At 35.0% G+C, this 12,816-nt stretch overlaps 1 protein-coding gene across 1 annotated transcript in view; it reads left to right on the forward strand.

Annotated features, from left to right (window-relative positions):
* NEGR1 (neuronal growth regulator 1) overlaps positions 1-12,816 on the forward strand; it is an 888,884-nt gene that overhangs the window by 244,512 nt on the left and 631,556 nt on the right. The window lies entirely within an intron of this gene.

The raw sequence follows: 12,816 nt of genomic DNA on the forward strand, positions 1-12,816 counted from the left end.
GGCAGCTGCTTGAATAAGAATTTCAGTTTTGTTTTTTTTTAATATTGTTATGTACACATCATCTTTGACATAAATCGAGGTTATCTTCCTTTTGGCTGGAAATGTTTCAAAACTTACCAGTGATACCGAAGGAATCAGGGCGTCTATAGTCAGCTCTATACATTGGGGTTTAGCTATTTTCTATAAGACTAGAGTTATCCAAGATTCTTCATTTGAATTCATTTAATTAAGTTGTTTGGGTCAGATTTGACCAGAAATGCTTCTCCAATTTTTTTTTAAGTCAACATCAGAATTTTTCAATCTGTGCTCAATTTAAAAGTCATTTCAGCAGAATCATTAATCAAGAGTTCTGTTGTGATTCCAGAGGTCTAAAGATATTTCCTGGAAGGATTGTGCAAGGTTTTGTCACTAATAACTTAATCCTGAAGAAGTGTTTTTTATAGCATTTGGGAATTCATGTAGTTGCCTACCTCTAAACTTTTCTCCCTAGTTAGGAAGTTGAACAAGGTAGCTCACAGTTTATCATCCTTATTGAAAACAGTGTCACAGGGGTTTATGTGAAAATGCTTATTCATTTCTGTGTCCAGAAATACCCGACAAGTAAGTCAAGCCACAAAGAAGTGCTATAAAATTATTCCGAGGATGAGCTTCCTTTCTCTTGAACTTTTTACTCAAAGTTCAATCAAGGGCTTTGGAACATGTGCTCTGGCAGGTTGGCAAACTTCTGTCTAGTAGGTGAACTTCACATTCTCTTTCCATCTTCTTGACATATTTCTTAAAAAGGCAGTGATTCAAGACCCTGGCTCTGGTGAAGTTGACAACTTTTAGGACAGTAGACAAAAATTCTCTCAGGATTTCTGGCAGTGTTTTTATTGTCAGTGTATTCCAGCTTAGAAATCAGTGAGTCATGGTCTTGTGGGGAGCGCCTTTCTTCACCAAGGCAGCAAAGCCATGAGCGTTGCCAAGCCTCAAAGGTACTCCGTCTGTGCTATGCATTATTACCAAGCCTTTTCTTCCAAGCTAAGTTTTCCTTGCAAAGAAACTTATAACACTTTTGAGATGTTGGTAGCCCTTATAATTTTCAAAGAGGGGGTTCTAGAAAATAGGCAAGCTTCTTCAATGCTATAAAAATGATATATCATAATAGAAATGTCAAGTTTTGTGGATACAGTTACTGAAAGTATTTTATTTTGCCCCAAACTACAAATGAGCCAGATTCTTTCCAGAGTTGATAGGATCATCATGGTCAGTACAAAATAAATGTGTTTTTTTTTTATTTAATGTTTAAAACAAATACATCTATATTGGGAAAAACCTAGGTAAAATACAAATGCATTCCTTTCATATCAAGTTGTCCTCTAATGACAGTAATTTTGATTGTGTTGCATACTTTCATAATGGACAAATGTAAGAGGCTTCATCAAAATTGTTGGCCACAGATTTCCTTTCACTGTAATCTTGCTATATGTTATACACTATTTTTCTATGAAATTTAATGATGAATAAGCAAACATGAACCAATCGGAGAAGGGTTGGGCTTAAAATGTATTGGGAACATCACATATAAAGGCAAAAATGGAAATGCTTATGAGATTTTATAGATAGTGGGTGGTTTAATGGGGTGAAAGTTGAGCTTATTTGAATAATAAGGAGAGAAGAATTTTAGAATATGAGACTTGAGGGTCAATGAACAAGTTCCAAAGATCCATGAACCAAGAAAAATAATAGAAAAGTAGATTCCTTCTCTTGCATTCTTTTAACTAGGAAAAACAGTTTTGTGTCAGATGAAGACAAGCTATTGCTTCACTTTCAACAAATACAGAATATCATAGGTTGTCATTATTCAAGGACAGGTCTGATAACCTGATTTGACTTAATGATCTGATTCTAAGATGCCTCACTCAGGTGACTGGAGAATGGTGCTGGCTCTTGGAAGGAGACTTCAGTTCTTCTCTGTGTGCATCTCTTCATACGGCTCCAGGAGTATCCTCGTGATGCTAGCTTTCCTTAGAGTAAATCATTCACGAATACACAAGATAGATGCCAGAATGTCTTTTATGACTCAGCCTCATGGTCCCATGGAGACCTTTTCCCAGTAGCCTGTTGGTTAACAAGCAGTTTCATTCAGTGAAGGAGGGGACTGCACAGGGTATGACTACGAGGAGGCAGATTATTGGAAGCTCTTTTGGGGGCTTACTACTATATCTAATAATACTCAATTGCTGTCGTCACACAAGCAGAACTGTTGGGATAGTCAGCCATGGATAAGAAAAAAAAATTATTCCCTTTTCCATGTCCATTAGAATTGGAGTAGAGAAAACATTTTAATCTAGCTGATTGGAATGGGTCAACTAATAGACCCAACAACATACTTTCAGTGAAATTTATTCCTTTATTTGAAGTTGTATAGACCATACAATTTTATAACAATTGTTTCCAACTTAAGATTTAAAAACAGTTTAAATGGTGATTGTTATATATTTTTATTATAGAAATCCCTTTTAGTACTAGTGAATGCATTGTGTATATCAACTTATTCATTTACAAAAGCATTTAGTTTATTAAAGAATTTATTTTCCCATGATTTTAATATAATTATTATAATTTACTTTTATATGCTATACATTAATTTTAAAACACTTGTAATTAAAAAAATTGAATTTTCTCCTTTTTAGAATATAAAGATTATTACATTATTTAGAAAAGCAGAATGGACTTTAACAGAATCAGATATTACAATGTAATTGAAATTTATTTTTATCCTATTTTAGTAGCCATTTTATTCCACAACAATGCAAAAATACTCATCTATTTGTAAATCAACAAAAGTCTTTTTACCAGATGTGGTAGCAAAAAATATAAGTACTTTTCTCCATATTAGCCAAGGGCTGATGTATGTATTGCCTTAGTCATTCAGACTTTCTGTTACAAACCATTGTGGAATTTAGTCCAGTTTATGAAATACTATAAAATATAATTCAGCAACAATTCAGTTTTTATTAATGCCCCAGAATATGCTAAGAATTGGGATACATTGGAATACAAAGGTGGTTCGCAGATGGTTCCTACCCACAAAAAGTACGTGTTTTACTGGGGGAAATTGACATGTCCATATTTCGCCTACTACCTGGTGAAGGTTGTGTGTATTAACCATGTGTGTAATGATGGTGGGAACACAGAAGAATGCGCTTGAGGCTAAATGCTCTGTAGTGGTGCTCTTCATCCAAATATAAAGTGTGTGCGAACAGCTTTCTGTTGTGCAACTGTATATGGTGAACTGTTTCATTTTAAACCATGGAAGAATTCAGCTTCTGTTCAATAGGCCAAACTATCAACTGCAGTCATGTCAGTGTATCTCTGCACTGTTTCTTCAGTGCAATAAACTTGAATAAACTTCCTCAGATTCTTCCTGAGGCTGGTTCACTTTCATCTCTGTGTCTCAGTATAAATGTAACTTCCTCACCTAAATCTTAATGACCACTCTATTTAAATGAGTCCCCCAGTTATTTTCTAGTTCATTATCCTATATATTTCCATAATGAAGTTACACAATGTTTAATTTTCTTGCTCATTTCTGATTACTTTGCTGGCTCCTTCATTAGAGTGGAAAATCAGTCAATGTGATTTTGAGCAGGTGATACAGGGATGGCACCCAGAGAATCCTCCTCCCATATGTTCTTTTTTGTTTATTTAAGGTTGTTCGATTGTCTGATTTGGTTTTTCAGATTGTCTCAAGAATATAGTAAGGACAGAAAACTACTAGCCTTTTCTGTCCTTATGTTTTCACTTTGACAATGTCATAGGATTAACCATTGCGGTTGGGGGAAAAGACTAGAAGGGCATCTTAATATTCATAGTCTTTACTCAGTCCCTAGAGAATTGTTTACCCCCCCCAATAGAATCAAGACTTGTTGTTCCTGCCTGCCCCCGTTCCATCCCACCCCATGTATCATTTATTTAACGTTGCCCAATATAAAGTACGAGTATAATGTAAGTATATATTAAGAAGATATGAAACTTGAAGGAGCTTATCTATTTAAAGGGATGATGAACTATATGCAGATCTATTCAAAATACAGGGTGGGAAAGGAGGCAAGCAAGTAGAAGGTATCCAGTCCTTTTTTGTCTTTAATGGTGTGCTCTAAAGCATTTCATCTAATAGAGACTTCGGTTTTCTGATTTGCCAAAAAAGAGAAAAAAAAAAAAGTCTCATGGATGAAATTACCACTAAAGTTGCTTTGACTCTAAAATTCTGTATTGTAATAAGTGTTAGAACAAAGTAAAGGCTCTATGGGAATTGTGCTGTTCACATCACTTCTGGCAAGGCATTACCAAAAAAAAAAAAGTTTTAAAAAAAGAATTTTGTGCTTGAGAGTTCTCAAGAATGCTTCCGATGGCTAGATTTTGAACACTTAGAAAAAAGTGTAAGATGAGAGATGGGGAAGGGCTTTGTGGGTGGATAGAACAGCCAGACAGCAAAAGCTGGAGTCAGAGGAATAAAAAGTAGTTGGTCCATTTAGGCTGCCTCATACAGGACAGCTAAGGCTCAATTCTAGAGTGCATTGAGTGCCTGGCTAAACAGATTTTATTTTCTTTCTGTGCAAGTGAAGAGTGTTTACATGTGTGGTGCAATATTCTTCAACACAGAACATTTAATCTACCCGAGGGAATAAAGACTTAACGACCACCAATGTATAATAAAAATTTAAAATACTTAGTGTCATTGGATAAATCAGATGCTTTTTAGGGTATTAAGAGTAACCCTTGTTAATAAATATAAATTTCTCAACTTGAAAAATTGTATTTCTGTATTTTCTGCGTTTTTAATACATAAGAATTGAATGATGGCTTGTAACAGAAATACTCTGAATTTAAATAAGTACTGATCAAACTCAGCCTTTCAAAAAGAAACTTATGAAAGACTGGAAAGCTCTTTTTAACTTTTGAGTTCCAGTAGTTGACTGATAACTTATGAAATTTATACTTACTGGTATCTGAATGATGCATAATATCAAGCTATCATATTAATTTTTATATTAAAATGTGAATATTTATCAATATATGTTATTTAAAATCATGGATTGAATATGATTTTAGAAAAAATTACATAGCACAATTACTCATTAGAATCAAATGACCTTTCTTCAGATCTTCTAACTCTGTTTCTGCTCTAATTTCGATGTACTTTCATACTGGGTTACAAGAGATACTCAGAGATAAATATTGAAATTGTTTTCTAGGGCTTTAACTTTGGATATTTTATTAATATTAAATTTCATCCTCCTGTGTATTTGAAATGCTTGCTAAAATGGTTGAGTAGATATTTAAAAGGCTAAGAACAGATTGCTGGTATAGAAAAAGAGAGAACTGTAAAAAATAATCTTTAAAATGAACTTGGGCAGAGGCCAGGAATATGAGAATGCTCAATTTAAAGTAATCTGAGCTTTTTGATGGTAAGTGTGGGAGGGTGGTTAATCTTTCTTACAATCTGTGTACCATTCTGCCTATTTGAAAATGATAGATATTTGAGGGGGATGGATGTTTATAGGTTACAGACCTCATCCCAGAGAGTCTGTAATATAGCATTCTGATATTTTTGCCCACAATATTTTTCTTCGTTACTTATTGTAGACCTTCTGACCATTTTATTAGGATTCATTTTTTTATACATTGAGTTTCTTTCTAGCAAATGTCCTTATTTTGAATTAATATTTCCTTTCTCCTAATGTCTGGCATATTTGAGCTGTTTTTATACTGGTCAAATAAAGCATGCTACATGTAAAACTCTGTAAAGGTTATACAAAAGTATTTTTCTTTACTATTTGAAAGGTTTATGTATATATATTTTTTCCTTTTTAATGTTTTTTCTTTAATGGTTAAAACTTTTAAACAACTAAAGATTTCATTTACTGCTGACTAAATTGAATCTTTTACCTGCTCTAATCTATTCTAAAATAGATGCCTATTGCTTCAGGTCATTTATCTGACTATAATCTAGAACCTATAATTTGTTTATCATTTTGAAGGATTGCAGTGACCTAAACTCAATGTGATTCAATACAAGAATCATCTCTTTCTGAAGGCATTTGTTATTCCTTATATATCCTTCCATAAGAAAGATATTTTAAAATTATAAACTGATAAACTTACTTCAGTTTTTTATTTGTTCTTGGTTTTATTCCTCTTGATGTATCTTCAAAATGTTTAACTTTTATCAATTCATTCTTCAAGTGTCAAATTCACTTTCCTAGATTTTCAGTATTTACTCTCTCTCAAGCTATACCTTCTGTTCAATTATAGGCATTTACATAGGACCAAAGCTAAGAGTTATATATGTGGGAATGAACATCGTGGTTGAATGATTTGTTTCAAAGTTAGAAATACAGGTTTCCCGCAGGCAGCAAAGAGTAAATAACAGTACTGAAGGAGTGTGATGATGACTTGTTTATAGAGCTTTGGAAAAGGTGTCTTCACTTGGACCCCTCTGCTCCTTTGACCCCAGTTCAAGCATTAAGATAATTTTGGCAGGGTGCTTGGGTGGCTCAGTCAGTTAAGCATCTGACTCTTTTTTTTTTTTTTAAAGATTTTGTTTATTTATTTATTTGACACAGAGAGAGAGAGAGAGAGATCACAAGTAGGCAGAGAGGCAGGCAGAGAGAGAGGGGGAAGCAGGCTCCCTGCTGAGCAGAGAGCCTGATGTGGGGCTTGATCCCAAGAGGCTTAACCCACTGAGCCACCCAGGCGCCCCAGCATCTGACTCTTGATCTCAGCTCAGGTCTTGATCTCTGGATCATGAGTTCAAATCTTGTGTTGGGTTCCACGCTATGTGTGGAGCTTACTTTAATAAAAAAAAAAAAAAATATATATATATATATATATATATATCTTTGGATCTTGGATTAATAAGTATGTGTCCAGACCTCTCGCCATTGAAAAGGTGTTGGGCAAACAGGTGGAAATCCTACAGATGCTTTCCAGGGACTGGGTTTCAAGCTGTCTCCACTTGTCAGAATAGACAATAAGCTTAAAGCTAACTTAATGTCAGAAACCAATGGTGGTATACCTCTGTGCAGTGTATTGCTGAAAGTAATTAGCTAACAGACAGTGCTATGCTCAGAGATGAATAGGTATATATTTTTAATTATCTTATAAACCTGAATGTGGAAAAAGATAAAAGCCCATTGTTGGATATGTTTTTTTGTTAGACTAGAGTTCTCTTTTTTTTTTTTTAACAAGGCACATTTTTTTATATGACTAAAAAAACAAACAAACAAACAAACTCTTCAAAGACTAATTACCTAACCAGCCTGTGTTGGCCATCCTGGAATGCATTAAATGACTTTTTATCAATCCAAAATATATATATATTTTTTTTTCCCTCATTAATCTTTCTCTTTTAAGACACTGGATATTTCTGTTTTCCCTATTAGATCATTGTCTTTTCCACTGATGCTTTTCTTTTCTCTCAAGTGTCTTATTTCAGATTGAACAGGTTTCATTAATTTTTCAAAGGAATTTACAACAGTTGATAAAATCCATATTTTCTCACAGCCTGGCAAAATAAACCTGGATAACTCATATCATTTTAAGATATTATTTCAACATCTTTGTAGAGAGGTCTACACAAAATTACATAAATTTCCTTCAAATCTCTAATGCTCTTCTCTTCAAGTTCTTTCACTTTAGGTATTGAATTTATTCTGTTGCTGATAATAGAGAAACGAAATGTGACATATTTCGATGCTCTACAAATAGACATGAGGATAGACACTGATTTATCAAATTTGTTTCTAGTTTTAAATAGATTATTTGATGCAATATTAAATATTTTCTCACATACTACTTTCTTTCAGGTACTAAGATGTACTTTCAAGTGGCCATGATTATATTTTACTATATATATAATATATATTATATATATATAATTATATATATTTATATATATATTTTACTATATATATAATATATATTATATATGTATATATATATAATATATATTATATATGTATATATATATATATACACAAACCAATAGAGAAACTTTGAGGAACTTTCCTACATTACTTATAAAAAAGTAGATTTCTGTCTTAAAACAGTTATGCTATGCTGAACAAGTTCAGAATTATGTTGAGAAGGTAAAAAGAAAGAAAAATTCGAACTGTATAACTACAAACATGTAATAGTATGGTTCTTAGAGGTGCCAACACAATTATGCTGACTTTTTGCTATTGATTATACAGTTTATTTTAAAGAATGTGTTCAATTTGACTTATAGTTTCTTTTACTTGAGTTAAACTCGTTTTTTATATTCATCCTGAAGTCATTTAAAAATTATGAATATATTTTAATATACATTGATGTATCAATATATGATATGTAACCCAGAGGTGGTGAGTACATCAGCAGGGCTCAGTCAGGAAACCAAAAGCAATGCTAGTTACTTCAAACAGAGTTGATTTGATTAAAGCTATTTATGAAAGTGTTAAAAAGACTGAAAGAGGAAAAAGGAAAGTATGAGATAATCCAGAGATTACTAGTTACAGGGGGAGAAAAAAGTTGAGAAGAAAGTTCAGGAATGAATTGAGGGAGGAGTAGGGGAGGTGTCTTCATGTCCTAAAGGTTATGTAACATCTAAACAGCTGGTATTTGTTTTTAGGGTTACGTGGCCTGATACGTTGTCCCCAAAGGAGTCATGTGTAAATAAATGAGTAGGTGTGCTGTAAAAAGTAAAACTCCATGGAGTGCAGCACAAAACAGTTTTATCTCTGTCCCTGTCCCTTATGTTTGTTTGAAACTGCTCGAGAGACCAGGTAAATTGGATGTTACTTGGCATTGATCCTTTGAATATTCTAGATCATCTAAAGTAATAAAAGTGTCCTGGTCACAGTTAGTCAGAAATCATGTATATGTTAAGAGCTGATGTGTCTGCTACTTCTAGACAAGTGTAATAGACAAAATTCCAAATTTTATTCCCCCAGCTTTGATGTGTTTTGAGCTTTCAGTTTGTTGTGAGAAGGAAGGTGTGAGGGTTGGCAGGTGACTTTGATTTCTCTCTTTCCTTATCTAGTGCTTATGTGATTTCTGAACTTTTCATTGTTGATGAGGAAGAAGAGGGCCTGAGGAGAGAAGAAACAAAGAAGTTATTTTTTGACTTGTACTATTGTAATCTGATACCCTAGTTATTTGAACTTGGCTAATGTTCAAAACTAATATCTTCTCAGATATTTTCCTTAGACATATCTGCACTAGGAATATCCAGCTTCACTTCTTATACAAGATATGAACTCTCTGGCTCAACGCTGTTCATTTCCCTCTCATTCTGTAGTTCCTGTAGCTTTACCATGACCTAAGAAGCAGTTTCCTGAGGTGAAACACCTCTAAGTCATCTCAGGCTGGCTTTTTCTCCATCATGGTCTGCGTAAAATACTCATGCCCTTTTACTCTGAGAACTCCAGGGAAATCCCTTACATGGCCTTTTCACCTCTCCCTGCTATTTGAGAAACAAGGTTGACATAATATCTTTCTTTTGTATCTGTGGCTCGAAGACCCTCCCCATACTATGACTGTTGAAGACCCTTTCACCTGACATGAGGCAGAGATGTACCCCCACAGGCCTGCAAACATCTCTTTTTTAAAAATGCTCTTTCACGGTCTCTTCAGTATCGATCACATTATACCTTCAAGGGTTGTGGTCATGAAACCAGTATCTGACTACACACTTGGAAGCAATAGCGCATAAGTGACTTAGCATCTCACTTTAGAACACTGGGCTATCGGGACACCTGGGTGGCTCAATCAGTTAAGCATCTACCTTGGGCTCACGTCGTGATCTAAGGGTCCCTGCTCAGCAGGAAGTACGCTTCTCCCTCTCCCTCAGCCCCTCTCCCCTGCTTGGGTCTCTCTCTCTCTTTTACTTGCTCTCTTTCAAGTAAATAAATAAAATCTTGAGAAAAAAAAATTGGGAGTGCCTTGCTATCCATGTTTTAGTCCGCAGTCTTTGGCTATGCAAATAATTGAAGGATACCATACCAATTTAATTAAATGTGCATCTTCAGAAGATCAGAAAACAAAAACAGAAATAAAACAATATAAAAACACAGAAGAAAAGAAAGAAACATGGGTTAGAAGTACTATAAACAAAAACTACAAAATCCTGAGTATTTGTAATCAAGACAGGAAAGGGCAACAGGCATTGATTACCTGGGCATTAAATACATATAGAGGAAATCTAAAACCCTGAACAATATTCTGGGAGAGTCCCTGCAGGGAAAGAGGAAGGACATGAAGGACAAAGACTGGGGCAGTAGGGCTGGGATTCGGTCTATTATAAACAAGGGCAAAAAAAGAATTGATAGTTAAAACTAATCTGATATACCTACAGTATAATTATTTCATGCTTAGTTTGGCTTTTAGATTAATTAATTGCTACTTTGTCTGTAGGGAAATTGATGCTCTCAAGCAAATGCCCCTTTTGTAACAACTCCGAGTTAGAACCCCAGAGCGGTACTGGCTGCTGGAAACATACTGACAAATGGATGAACCTAAACAGAAACCAGATTACTAGGTCGATGGCCTCATAAGGGATAGGCAGCTTTGATTGGGTCTTCCTTATCCATGGTCTTTACCGGAGAGAGGAATGTTGAAAATTATGAAAATGATGTCCTAGAAATAGTTGCAAGATGTAATTTTAGTTGGATTTAATATTTAACCAAATTTAAAGTGGCTGTTTTTCACAACCTCAATTGAAGTTTTCTTTGACATTCATCCTAATCTGCATGTACTTAGTCACATATTTCATTACAAGAACCTTGTAATAGTCATTAGATCTTCTTTCTTTCTTGCATGCATATGCATACACACGCACACACACACACACACACACACACACACACACTCATTCACTCACTCCCAATTTCTTTCCTTTCAGTGAGGTTCAGAGTTGATGGACTTGTTCTCTGATTTTTTGTCAGTGCTCTTACCGCATTTGCCAATTTAACTGCCGAGGGTTCGCCGGCTGACAAGTTCATCATAATCAGCATCTATTCCAATTCCATTTTATACTCAGGGTCTATTGTTGCCAATTCATTCAAGGAGGTGTTTTTATTTAAGTGGTGCTTAAGTGCTGGCTTCTGTGCACTGTGAATGCAGTCCTCAGAGGGAATGATTCTGTAGAATGGTTCATTCTATGTGATTCTGGGCTACTGTGACGCTCCTGTCTATTTCAGATTCATCTGAGCGTTTTCTTCCCTCTAATGTAACAAGTGTTTATCTGGCTTATATTATTTTCTAGCACTTTGTGAGCCGCTCTGTGGGATTCAGGGGAAGACTCCGACAAAGCCTTTACCAGCAAAGATTTCCAAATATATTTTGGATTTGGCAATTATAACATGTATTACAGAATCTATAGATAACAAATAGTTAATTGTAAAAATATGTGGTTCAAGTAAATTTTTCAGGAAATGGAATTATTGAAGGTTTTGTGTATGTCTTTATCTTACTTCTTTTCAACTGCGTATGTGTCTAGCATTTATGTTTCACAGCTGTGTATGTTGAATACTACATTTTTCCTTTATCTCAGGATATATAGGAAATACACTTCTGAATTAAATGCCCACAACCAGCATTTTATGTCATCAGAAACTCTACTTAAATATATTGCCAGAATTACCAATGATTGTCAGCAGAAGTAAAAACTGAATAAGTCTTTAAACCCCTCTGATCATAAAAGAATTCCATACTTCTGTGAATCTGAAGATCTCTTCTCTACATTCTTGACATGCAATTGGTGCTGCACTTATTATGAGAAGATAGTCCTTGAGTATTTATTCCTTAATGTCGTATTCATTCCTCTTATCAAGTTGCTGAGAGTTTCTTTATATGCTTTATATCTTTCAGGGATTCTGCATGGTGGAAAATTCAAACTCTTCTTTGTCCTCTTGATCACAATATTGAGCTAGTGTCCAGGAACACAAAGTATTTGTTGTCGTTATTTTTTTTTTCTCTTCAACACTTAGATCGTTCTTACAGTTAAAATAGATTCATGTTGGAAAATTAGAAGTCTGAAGAGTTGTAATTCTTCATTTTATAGCTTTAACAAGAACCTACTCCTGAAATATTTCATGTTTTCTCTTGCTTATTTTCTTTTTTTTTGTTTATTTATTTATTTAATTTTTTTTTCAGCGTAACAGTATTCATTCTTTTTGCACAACACCCAGTGCTCCATGCAAAACGTGCCCTCCCCATCACCCACCACCTGTTCCCCCAACCTCCCACCCCTGACCCTTCAAAACCCTCAGGTTGTTTTTCAGAGTCCATAGTCTCTTATGGTTCGCCTCCCCTCCCCAATGTCCATAGCCCGCTCCCCCTCTCCCAATCCCACCTCCCCCCAGCAACCCCCAGTTTGTTTTGTGAGATTAAGAGTCATTTATGGTTTGTCTCCCTCCCAATCCCATCTTGTTTCATTTATTCTTCTCCTATCCCCCTACCCCCCCCACGTTGCTTCTCCATGTCCTCATATCAGGGAGATCATATGATAGTTGTCTTTCTCCGATTGACTTATTTCACTAAGCATGATACCCTCTAGTTCCATCCACGTCGTCGCAAATGGCAAGATTTCATTTCTTTTGATGGCTGCATAGTATTCCATTGTGTATATATACCACATCTTCTTGATCCATTCATCTGTTGATGGACATCTAGGTTCTTTCCATAGTCTGGCTATTGTAGACATTGCTGCTATAAACATTCGGGTACACGTGCCCCTTCGGATCACTATGTTTGTATCTTTAGGGTAAATACCCAGTAGTGCAATTGCTG

Source organism: Meles meles, chromosome 1, assembly GCF_922984935.1.
Source record: "Meles meles chromosome 1, mMelMel3.1 paternal haplotype, whole genome shotgun sequence".
In the NCBI taxonomy this organism is placed as follows: Eukaryota; Metazoa; Chordata; class Mammalia; order Carnivora; family Mustelidae; genus Meles; species Meles meles.